Source organism: Halichoerus grypus, chromosome 10 (assembly GCF_964656455.1).
Source record: "Halichoerus grypus chromosome 10, mHalGry1.hap1.1, whole genome shotgun sequence".
In the NCBI taxonomy this organism is placed as follows: domain Eukaryota; kingdom Metazoa; phylum Chordata; class Mammalia; order Carnivora; family Phocidae; genus Halichoerus; species Halichoerus grypus.
Window position 1 is genome coordinate 5,259,650 of NC_135721.1, and position 12,945 is coordinate 5,272,594.

The window sequence follows — 12,945 nt, forward strand, 5'->3', positions numbered from 1 at the left end:
GCATCAAATGGTTTCAGAATGTGGTTTAGGGTGACTTTCTCTAATGACAGACACAAGCATATTCAAAGTAAAGAATGTCGAAAAGCCTACCCTAAAGCTACATATAGGTAATTGTGCTTCGCATGGCCTCGTTGTTTTCTCACTTCCTCCCCATTCCAAAGTCACGGATTGTCAAGAATCAAATGTCAAATCAATTTATTGAACTCTCCGGCAGCAGGAGGAAGAAGTTTGATAATTTGGGTGTTGCTTTAGTCCCAGGAGGCCAACCAGATGGCCACGAACCCTTGGTTAGAGCATTTATATCGCTTTTAACATCCCTGAGTGGTTCAGTCAACAACTCCAGAGAAATGAACCATACTCTGAAATAGCCACTTCCTGTGAACTGCACATTGTCCCATTTCTACGTCAGTGTTGCTGAGCACTAAGGTAACTATGTTGGTTTTAGAGGAAATCCTCTCTACTTCATGGCAGCAGAAAGGGTTTCATAATTAGTGGTATTTTCCAACAACAACCTTTATTCACTTATTCTTTTATTACACATTATTTGTGAGATTCTGCTATGTGCCAGATGCCCTGATAGGCATGAGGGAGGAGCTGGGAAATAGGCAGAGATACCCATTTCATACACTAGTACTAGGACTTGAGGAGCAGGGATAATGTAAGGAACATACGTGGCTCATTGTTTCAATAGTTGGCTTTTAATACGTGGTAGGTCTATTCCTAGAGCAAGGAATCTTTGACTCTCTAAGCTCTATCATCTACCCACCTTGACACAAAACAATAGGTGAGGGAAAGAGGAGGAAAAATCTGAAAGTAAAGGGAATAATGTTCAGGTAGGATCAGGATTAAGAAAACACGCTGTTGGAATCTAGATATTAGAAAGAGAACCAGCATGGGGATACACATGTTACAGCATTCCTCTTGTGTCTACTCCCTGGAATGAAAGTTCTTCTGGACGAGGGATTAATTGCACAATCATTGTTGAGGAGAGGGGCTGAAAGCAGACTGGAGAGTGGGTAGCATGACATTTCCTCTCACCAAACTTTCAGCTCAGCTCCATGGGCACACCTAAGTGCAAGGGATCCTAGTAAATGTAGTCTGAGTGTGTGTGTGTATAAATGGAATCATACTGTATACATATTTTCCTGCCAATTCTTCTTACCACATTAGCCCATACAGATCATTATTTGTACTAGCTGCACAGTGTTCCAATGGAAGAATGCTCTGTTTTATTGAACTAGTCTGTATGGTCTTATCCAACTTTCAAAACAGTGAAATCTAGCTTATTCATTCTATATAATGACATGTTTTCAATATTTGAGTTTTGTGGTAATTGAGCCTTTTATCACACGAAGCACCATTTTTTTTTGTCAAGATTCTATGCAACTTTTGCATGAAGCTCTTTCTAAATGTATTACACAGTTAGAGGTCTTCTTAGAAATTGTCCACGGTGGGGCGCCTGGGTGGCTCAGTCATTAAGCATCTGCCTTTGGCTCAGGTCATGATCCCAGGGTCCTGGGATCGAGCCCTGCATCAGGCTCCCTGCCCGGCGGGAAGCCTGCTTCTCCCTCTCCCGCTCCCCCTGCTTGTGTTCCCTCTCTCACTGTGCCTCTCTCTGTCAAATAAATAAAGAAAATCTTAAAAAAAAAAAAAAAAAAAGAAATTGTCCATGGAACAGAACTGACCGATTTTACTTTGGACTGTGGCAGAGTGAGGAGCTTCCCAAGCACCATGTTTGTTTCCCATATTCCTGTCTCTTTGATGAGTTAGTTCTTACCTCTGGGCTGTGGATATTAGAATGAACACTAATTCTGGGCCAAAATACAAACCACCGGATGCAGACTTCAAGCACTCTTCGCCAACACGGTGAGCAAGGAGGCATCAGGTTGAGGTGGCGGAAGCACTAGATAAAAGCAACAAGAATTGTTGAATTACTGGGGTGCAAGGGTGGCTCATTCGTTAAGCGTCTGCCTTCGGCTCAGGTCATGATCCCAGGGTCCTGGGATCAAGTCCCACATCGGGCTCCCTGCTCAGCGGGGAGTCTGCCTCTCCCTCTCCCTCTGCTCCTGCTTGTGTTCCTGCTCTCGTTCTGTCAAATAAATAAATAAAATCTTAAAAAAAAAAATTGTTGAATTACTTTGTGGAGGAAAACTGCCCTGGGGAACTGCCAACTTCCAGCAAATATTCATGACTGAGAAGTGCAAACCTTTAGTTAACCTCTTAAGACAAAGGGGCTGTTACTATAGCATATTCTATTCTAACTAATCAAATGCCCATGCAATATTATTTAAAATGTTAATTATATTACTTTACATTATTAATTAATATGAGTTTACGTTTCTACAGGGCCTTAGAGCTTGCATAAGGCTTTCCTAATCATTAGCTTATGTAACTTGTACAACAATATCATTGTGGGCACAGATACTTTTGAGATGTGTTCTACAACTTTAGTCAACATTTATGAATTAATAGCATTTTACTTTCTGAGTTAGCATATCTTCTCTTTGTGGGATGTTCATGCTTGCGCCTATATGTTTTGCCCCATTGCTGCTTTTCATGCCCTCTTATGTGATTTTAGTAGGCAAGATCTAAATTTAGTTTTATTTGTCAGAGTAAATTGTCTCAGAATGAGAACCCCAGAATCTCCATTCTGAGCAAGCTCTTTAATATTTAACTCTTAACACACAGAATGTGCAGTCTTTATTTTCCATCAGAAATATCCCTTCCAGGGTAATTGAGATTACTTCCCATCCTCTTGGTTTTAAGAGTGGTTCTGTGGCAATCCTTGGCTTCTCTAGGTTTTCCTTGACTTAATCTGTCTTTCTTTTCCTTGCTTTCTACCTACACAGCACTTAGCTCTGACTTGATGACCATGGGGAAATTATAAATTGCAATGGGCAGGTAACTGAGTTGATATTGAGGATCCTGTATCCTAGTCCTGCCTGCTGATAGCCCCTGTCCAATTCAGCAGAAGGTCGGTCATGGTCATGGTTCCACTCATTTCTTTAGTAAAATTATAGAACTAAGTTGATTACCAGCTAAGATGTCTCTGTATACCAAATTATCTGGTTATAATCAATATTCATAGCCTTGGAGGACTGAAAATCTGTTCAAGTCTTATAATCAAGTACCAAAAAGAATTAATAGTTAACATACATTCAGTATATATTTTGAGCTGCTCTACATGCCATGCACCTTAATACATCACCTCACTAAACAAATTTTCTTATTACTCTCGTTTCATACATGAGGAACTGAGGCTTGCAGAGGAGAGAAGCATGTTGGAGGTTATTCAGGGAGTAAGCAGTGAAACAGACAGTTGAATCTCTCAGTAGGTTTGATTCCAGAGCCTCAGCACTTAACCCTTAGACTCCGCTGTAAGCAAATATGAATGGCTGCTACATAGGCCCTCGGGAAATGGATAAAATTAACAATTCTCATCCGAAGCCAGGTCATGTCTCCTGCCCTCTCCTGGAGCCTCTTTTGTACGGGCGTTGGCGGTCTCTCCTTGTATGACTTGTCACTGGTCCAGCAGTCCCTAGGCGTCAGGGACCTCTGCAGCTGACAGCCTGACTCACCACCCTTCTGGAGATTCAGCTGGTGAGGAAAGTGTGATCCCACGTGCATTTAGCTTATTATCCACACACAACAGGCAGCACAAGCCTCACGTCTGCATCTGTTCCACTTGTCCCCCAAGGCTGTGGGGTCATGCGGAGGTGGGCCCAGGTGCACGCGGTGCAAACCTGGGTGTGTATCACAGCTAAGAAACATTGAGTGCAGGAAATCTCAGTCGTGGAAAGTGGCTTCTTGCAAACCTGCCCAACTTTGCCCCTGAGGGACATATTACCTTTATTATCTTGCTCAGAAAACAAGTCTGCCCTTTGCCCTGGAGAGAGACACTCACTTCCATGGCTGCTACGTAAATGTTTTTGGAGACTTGGTCTGAGATGCGTGGAGAACTGATTCCTGATAACTTAAAGGACAAAATGTGCCCAGAAGCACACTATTCTCATGTATGTGTCCCTCTGCTGGGCTGCCACAAGCATCGGCATGGATCAAGCTTCTCTCCTCAGCCGGGAATGATGATACAATGCGGAGCATGAGTGGGGATGTTAAGTCCCCACAAGTCCTCCAGAAGGTTTGTCTTCTGGAGCATCTGGTCTGAGTGTAAATTGGTATAATCCATTTGGAAAATATTTTGTAATATGAACAAAGAGACAGAAGTGTCTTGATACACACTGAGCAGAAATTCCAGGTCTAGGAATCAATCCCAAATGAATAATCCAAAAGACAGGGAAATTTTACATAAATAGATTATTTATAATAACAGAATGGTGATCATAATCTAAGGAATAGGAGAATAGATAAATTATGGTGCATTTTTGGATGAAATATTATCTTTTTATTTAAAATGATGGTTATAGAATTCTACTAATAAGAAAAATATCTATGATGTAATGTTATGGGAAAATTAAGGTTAAAACCAGGTACACAATATGTGGTGAAATGCCCACTCATAAGGGAAAAAAGAAGAAAATCCACTGAAGACTTGCTAAGCACTCGTGGAATTAGACTAGTGGAAGCAAGAATGATTTTTTTTTTTCTCTTCACTATTCCCCAAAATTTTAAACACATGTTTAGGATTTTTAAATGGAAAATATGTATAAGGTTAAAAAGATAGTATAATGATGTATTAATGTTATCAATTAAATATTAATCTCTAGATTTAAATCAGAAAAAATCAAGTATCAAGCATTTTTATTCTTTTTAATGTTAAGTCCTTTCATTGGTTAAGTTTATTGATTAGAATCTCTTCCTTAAGACCATTTGTCTCCCAAGCACGAATGGCATCCGGGCAGACCACCTGACCACTGTTGGGTGGAGACACCCTTCATGGGACAGGGCTCGACTTTCCTTTCCCTGGATTCCTCCCTTAATCTAGAAGAACCCCCCAAGGATAAAATGCTAATGCTTACAAGTACATCAGGGTCCTTACACATTAAGATTGGCTCCTACTCAACTCTCTGGACCCACCCACAATTAAGCACTTCCTACTTCCTCCCATCCCCATTACTACATCATACCCTGAAATGGACCTACTGGGATTCTTTAAACTCCTAGAATGTTCCAGGCTCTTTGCCTCCAGACCTTCCCACCTGCTATATGGTCTGCCTGGAGCTCTGCCCTCCCAACTCACTTTCATCAAACTAAGTCCCACTAATGATTAAAATCATTTTCTCTAAGAAGCCTACAACAGCCCCTAAGTCTAGATCGGATGCCCTGCTCAGTTCCCTTAGCACCCCTCACCCTTTGTGTGCTGGCAAATGCTTTCAAGAGGCCAGGAGATTTGCACTGGGGACTCCAAAATTTGATTCAAGAGGTAACAATTAGCACCCATACATCACTTCAAATTGTTGAGACTAGGGAAGGCAGTTTGAGAATCTGGCTTCTATTGTTTTGTGATTTCATAAAAGCCCGGTTTATTTCCTATGTAAAATTTATTCTAAGAAAAGTCTTGATCTTGGATGCTGCAGTGTCAGTACTTCACATTGAGTGGGTTGTGTGCAGAGCCCCCAAAACATGAGGACAGTGCTCACACATGGAGTTTTCAGGGGTAAAGGAATAGTATAAATCAAAGACGCATCTGGTGGTTCCCATGTGAAAGGAATTAGATCTGCTACTTTCCTTTTTTTTTTTTTTAAAGATTTTATTTATTTATTTGACAGAGAGAGACAGACAGCGAGAGAGGGAACACAAGCAGGGGGAGTGGGGAAGGAAGAAGCAGGCTTCCCGCAGAGCAGGGAGCCCGATGCGGGGCTCGAACCCAGGACCCTGGGATCATGACCTGAGCCAAAGGCAGTCGCTTAACCAACTGAACCACCCAGGCACCCCAGATCTGCTACTTTCTTAACATGAGACATACAGCTACCAGCCATGCACTTGCTTTCCTTTCTATTTAAATCACTTTACTGTAATGGGTTTCGATTTCCGATCTAAGTTATTGTCTCATACTACTTAGGTAAACTTTCTTATTTTACATTTTCTTTTTCTTAGAAATAAACTTATCACAGTATCAAGTGTTAAATTAGCTCAACTTCTAGCTGAGGTGATCAGGGTTTTGGCAAATCCCTGAAGTATTTATTTCAAACTATTAAAAAAATCCACCCTGGGATGCCTGGGTGGCTCAGTCGGTTAAGCGGTAAACTGTCTGCCTTTGGCTCAGGTCATGATCTCAGGGTCCTGAGATCCAGCCCTGCATCAGGCTCCCTGCTCAGTGAGGAGTCTGCTCCCCCCGCCCTCCTTCGGTCCCTCCTCCCCGCCCGCCCCGCCCCCCGCTCCTGTGCCCTCTCTCTCAAATAAATAAAATCTTAAAAAAAAAAAAATCCACCCTGAAGTTACAACTCTGAGTGAACAGAATGAATGAATTCCCTGAGTGGATTGTTAGTCACAGGACTCTAGGACTTCTCCTGCATCGGTGATTCACTGCCTGAGGGGTAGGAAGGAAGGAAACACTTGCTTTCTTATCTAAGTGTCATGACCCTTCCCATATCCTGACTTCCTCCTTCACTTGGCTGAGGATTTCTGACCCTTCCCAGTGGGAATACCTCATATCTTACAGATAAACTGGATTGAACAAGGTATAATATAAATTTATTTCCAAATGGAGAATTAGGTGAAATCATTGATAGTTTAAAACATATTTTAGATGAATTCTATTATATCGACAAAGATTTCCTAAAGTTTTTCTCCAGACTAAAATATCTGCAGAGACATCTTAGATTATAAAAAAGATAGACACTTTAAAAAAAAACCTTTGTGTTGGAGATTTTTTTTAAAGATTTATCTATTTATTTGAGGGGCCGAGGGGCTGAGGGGGAGGGAGAGAGAGCCCCAAGCAGACTCCCTGCTGAGTGCAAAGCCCAATGGGGAGCTACATCCCATGACCCTGAGATCATGAGCCGAAACCAAGAGTTGGATGCTCAACCCACTGAGCCACTCAGGCACCTCTGTGATGGAGATTTTCAAAAGATCTGTTTTTTATTTCATATCATCATTTATTATTATTTTTTAAAGATCAATATTACCCATTACCATGGGCTCCCACTCTTTGGAATTTTCAAGGAACTCAGCTGGGAGGTTTTCAGGCCTTATCATCTTACCCAACTGACAAGTTCACCTGCTCCACCGCGTCCTCAGACCCGGCAAGCCCAGGGATACACAGTTCTCACTTTGAACCCATTTTCTTAATGAAGAAATAAGTTGTGGGGCTGTCCCATTGTCAAAGTCGAGAACTACAATCCTAGTGGTGGAAATGGAAGATTTTTGTTGCCTGCTCTTGTAGAGTCCTGTCTGGTATGCACAAAAGAAACATTTCCAAGGTCTTAGGTTTTTAATGCTACAAACCAGGTGGGGATTATAAAGGAAAAGAGCCACAAAGCTGCTAATATTTTTGACCAATATAGTGACTATATTGCAATCCCCAAGGGACTATCTGCAAATGTGTCTGAGCTAGAGATGCTCTAAGGCTAATCACACAGGGTACATCAATGGCTATTTCATCAGAGAGAGCCTGGTCACTGGATATCAGAGGGAACCGTGTTCTGCCCTCCATCTTCCCTGCCCATGGCTGAGAAAGGGCAGGAAGGGCTTTTGCTCACATGAGTGATCTGAGCTGAAGAAGCTAAGCTGCCTTCTAGAATAGAATCCATATTGGCATGTCAATCATTTTTGTGTGTGTGTTTTCTTTTTGGTGCATTTTCTCCCTTCTGAAGAAACTTGCCATGCGGTATTTAAGGTGACCTAACTCTCAACAAGAACATTCAGTGTGGTTTATCTTTCCACCCACGTGCAACTCGCCTTGCAGACTTGACAGGGATAGATCAGCCCGGTGGAGGAGCAAACAAAAAACCAAAAATACCCTCCTCCAAAAAATACCCCACGGTGTGAAACTCTTTCTGAGAAAGAGTGGCCTGTTTCCTTAAAGTAGAAAAAAAAAATAACAAAAATAGATTTTTCTTGAGCCTCTTGTTTACTCAGATGATACCAATTCTGTTTCTAGCACAACACGGCTGTAGTTGCTACCCAGAGATTTTTAGCAAGTCATATGGATGCGAATGCAGTGGAGTTTTGCCGTGAGTGAGCTGTGCTTCTCACATCTCTTATTAGAAGGTAAATGCATAATTATATGGCACACTCATATAAGAGCAATAAACTTTATGGGAGTATTTATAAAACAGTATGTTTACATCAATGGTGCTATACAAGTAACAAGTAATAATAACATTGTGAAGAAAATTAGCTCCTTAGATGCATAACATTTAATATGTAGCCCTGTATAATTAATATCCTGGCAATTTAATGTGTTACTCATTTTCTTTTTTCCCTCCCCTTTACTAGGAAGAAAGAAACAGAATTTGTTTAATTTAATACAGCATTTTCACGGTAGCATAGAGCCAAAATGTTATCATGCTAAATTAATCTGATTTCCTATCCCATAACTTTGAAACCGGGCAGGTTTCTTAACCTACAGTATGCCCACTTAGATGATTTGTAAATATTGTTACTTCTTCATTGTTGTCGTTTTATCTCCCATCCTGCTGACACCCTCCGATGCACAGGCCAGCCTCCACAACAAAGACCTACTTAGCTCAAAATGTCAATAGTGCTGAGGTGGAGGAATCCTGAATGAACTCATTGATCTTTAAAACCACCCTCCAAGGTAGGGATTCTTAGTCTCATTCTGAACATAAAAAAACCTTGGGCATGGAGGAACCAAGAGATTCATCCAAGATAAAATTGCACAGCATGAAGTAGAGGGTTTGGGGCTTTTGAATCCAGGTCTTTGAGTCTAAGCCCCTGTGCACCTGCCTCGGGTCTCTTGTTTCACGAGTCCTGCTTGCACTAGGAACTTAGCACTGGTTGCAGCAGGCAATATGTGTGCTGTTACAAAAGTGTGTGTGTGTGTGTGTGCACGCTCGTGTGTGCACACACATGTATTTTCCTGACATTCAGAAATTGGATCCTGGGAGGGCAGACAGGTCTTATTAAAGGCAAAACTGAAGAAAGCCACATCCATCTCTGGCCCTGCCCTCCCAATGCCCCGGATGAGGCCGCCCCCTAGAGAGTCCATCCCATATTGGCTCATCTCCGGGCCAGCTTACTTTGTCCTACCCACCAGCGGATGGAAAATACAGGCCGGTCTCCACCTCAGCTAATCAGGGAGCCTCAGACAAGGCCACGCGCTCATGGGAACGACTTCCTGGGCCTCTTCAAGTAATAACAAAAATGTTACAGTAACAATGAGGAGGTTTTCATTTTGCCAAGAGCCTCCAGAGGTCCTCCAAACGCTTGTCGAAGCTGCCCAAAGCCAGGGCTATGGAGGACAGGGCTACATACTGGAATGGCTTGCGACGAACCATCTCCCCAGGAGACAAAAGGAGATAGAGCTGGTTGCGTGCTCGTCCTGTGGTCTACAATAATGCGGCCCCCTCCTCTGTCAGCACCACCCATGGTAATAATGCTTTTGCCTTTTCATGGAGCATTACGTTACCGGAACACACAGAGAAAGGGCCCTTCCTCTTCACGATTTAGCTGTCACTGTCACCACTTAATAAACAGTTAAAAGGCAGTGACTCAGACTGCAGGTGCCAGTTTGGCCTGCTGATTGTCAAATGGACCCATCCCAGCTAATTTAGGTCCTCAACGGCCCCACTCAGGATGCCTAAAGGCAGGCCCAGTGCCAACGCGCCCTGGCAAGCTCCAGGAGTGAGGAGGGCAGGAAAAGCCCGTGAGAAGCGGGGCTGGGCTTAGTGGCATCCAGGTGTAAGTGACGTGGGAGGGGGTCTCAGGCAGGGGGAGCCTCACGGGTCCGGAATCAGTAGGTGATTTATGCTTGATACTCTGAACACATAGCAGTGTCCTTTCTCCTACAAGCTCTGGGGGCAGAACACCAGGCTCTACCATGTGAGCTGTCTAACTTGGCAGGCAAGTCTCTTGACACCTGCTGTGAAGACAAGAGAGCCTCTCGGCACCCCCACCGGTTCTCCCTGGATTGCATCATACTGTGTATCCGCTGGCTGGGTGGTCCAATCATCACTCAGTTGAGGGGGTGTTTCGCTCATGCAGTTACTTAGGTTACTCAAGGAACCTTCACATGTGGCTCTGGGCCACACTCTGCCATCCCTAGTGGTTCATTAAGGGTACCAGGGTGTGGTGATGGGCATCTTCTGGTAATTTTATGAATGTTAATGAACCTAACAAGAACCATTCTACAGCCCAACGACAAAACCCACCAAGTGCCCACGACATACCAGGGACTGTGTGTGGCTCTGGGGACACTCTGGGGACAGGTATCATCCTTGAGCTCAGGATGTTCAGAGGAAATAACCAGTTGCACATAATAGTAAGATGCTATATGTGATGCTTTAAGAGAGGAAGAATTTCCATCACTGAAAACTTGGAACAGATTTGGAGCTGGTAGTAGAGAACATGAACCACAAATTGTACATGACTTAAAAACTTTAAGACTCTGATTAGCAGGGGCTCCTGGGTGGCTCAGTTGGTTAAGCGTCTGCCTTCGGCTCAGGTCATGATCCCAGGGTCCTGGGATCGAGCCCCCCATCAGGCTCCCTGCTCAGCGGGGAGTCTGCTTCTCCCTCTCCCACTCCCCTTGCTTGTGTTCCCTCTCTCGCTGTGTCTCTCTCTGTCAAATAAATAAATAAAATCCTAAGGAAAAAAAAAAAGTCTCTGATTAGCCAACAGATGTCCTTGGTGAGGAAGATCTTGTAAGCACTGTGCTTATCACCTCCATTCCCAGGCTTTGCATCCATGCCTTTATCTTAATGTTGTGTTTATAATTCTGGTTATTCATTTTTCCAGCTTATTTTAGGTCACAACATTACCCTGGCACTTGAGTTTCCCACATGCCCTAATACGATATTCTTTAGACCCAGCTCAAGGGCGGTCTCCTCCTGGAAGCGTCCTCCTGCATCCTCCAGGATCATGCAGTCTACACAGAAAGACCACACATTCCTACTTGTACATTTTTTTAAAGGATTGATTGATTGATTGACTGATTGATTTGAGAGAGAGAGAGAGAGAGAGAGCATAACAGAGGGAGAGGGACAAGCGGACTCCCTGCTGAGTGCAGAGCCTGACACTGAGCTGGATCTCAAGACCCTGAGATCATGACCTGAGCCAATATCAAGAGTTGATGCTTAACTGACTGAGCCACCCAGGCACCACTTACTTGCACCTTTTTAAGGCACACATTGCTTTGTATCTTTTATTATGTTATAAGAATTAGGCTTATTGTTGAACAAACTGTTTCATCCAGTTCATAGTATAATCAATCATCGAAGAATATTTACATCCAGAAAAATGACAAACAAGTAGAAGTGAGCATTTGGATCCATCTTCAGTGAGATCTAAAGCTTTCCGTTACCTCCATACCCCACCTGCCCTTCCTTCACTCCCCCGTGTTAACCCCCCCTCGCCCTATGCCGCCCTAGCGTCCTGAAGATGCACCTGTGAGAGCGCTTTCCACACTACAGCTTATGTTCTTGTGCTTCCCCCTCTCTGATGAGACTTGAGTCCTGAAGAACAGGGATGAATCTTGTTTACTCAACACCTTATATGGGACTGGATAAATAGGAGAAACTTGGTTTTTGTGTGGAACTTAACTGCACGTGGTATCTGTTAATCATTTGGGCAAGAGCTCGGAGGAGTCAGCACACAATTCTTTGCTTGTAAGCTTGGGTCATTCCACAGTTTATGTTATATAGGAAAGCAGTGAGCGATTCCAAAACAATCTAATCCAAATGAAACCTTAATAAAGGTTCAAATTATACACCAACACTGGAACCTTCTTACCATGAGTGGATGTGGCCTGCACGGGACTTTGTTTTTAACTCAAACCTTTGCCATCAAGGCTTTAACTTTGAACTGTCTCTCATTTTGGTACAGAAAACCCAGCTCTTGGGCTGGGTAAATGGGTAAGCAGCATTTGAGGAAGTTAGTGTTAAAAGTAATCCATACGTGATGCCTCCAGGCTCCGACGTCCTGTCCTGCTTGGTTAGATCCTGGGACAGCCGTGTTCAGGGTCTGTATTCTTGAGCCCTACCGAAACCATCTTCCCTGAGTTACCTCTGAAATTCATGACCTCTACTTATTGAGGACGTTTTTGTAAATAATCACCACAGAGAAGACATTTTTGTCTGTTGTATAAAATTTTCAGGATAGATGTTACCCTGGTAGCCAAGGTGGCAGAATAACATAATGACTAGGAACAACGGATCAGAGTTGTGATGACCGTTCGTGGTCATGTACACATTGACCAGCACTGAATGAACTTGAGACAAGGCACAGAACCTCTCCAAGCTTCAGTGTCTTTTTCATTACACGACGGTAATCAGAATTACCTCTGTTATTGTGAAGACCAAGTGAAAATAAGGTATGATACTACATATGGCCAGAATGAGTTAAAAATAAATTTTTATTATGCTTTTGGTCAGTGCCAATGTACATTATCTTTCTAGTCACTATTTAGTAGCAGATAATAAAGTAAAATTTTAAAAATGCCGATTTTCTTTCTTTTACCTGTAATGAAGCACAGAGTTAATATTTCATTCTTAGTCATAGTAGCTATGTGAATCTGAATGTTAGTGACATGGATTCTTCTCTTGCTCTCACATTATTTTTGTTTTTATTTTACATTTAGATCTTGAAGTTAATATTTTATCTAGACAACACATTTTGGAAGTAGGTGTAAGACATATTCTAGAAATAAGTAAGCATAATTTTTTTATTTATATAAAAAATATAGGCTTCTTATCATTTAGGTCTTAAAATACTGTTAGGGTAAGAAAATATACACAAAGTAAAAGTAATATACACACACACACACACATATGCACATGCACTCACACACACATGCAAAGTGGTGTG

The 12,945-nt window shown here is 42.6% G+C and overlaps 1 long non-coding RNA gene across 1 annotated transcript in view; it reads right to left on the reverse strand.

Annotated features, from left to right (window-relative positions):
* Positions 1-1,606: 1,606 nt before the first annotated feature.
* The window catches only part of LOC118520093 (uncharacterized), a 420,526-nt gene continuing 409,187 nt past the window's right edge, over positions 1,607-12,945 (reverse strand). Inside the window, exon 4 of the long non-coding RNA XR_013442141.1 lies at positions 1,607-1,903. This is a non-coding gene — a long non-coding RNA (uncharacterized LOC118520093). The remainder of the gene's footprint in view (positions 1,904-12,945) is intronic.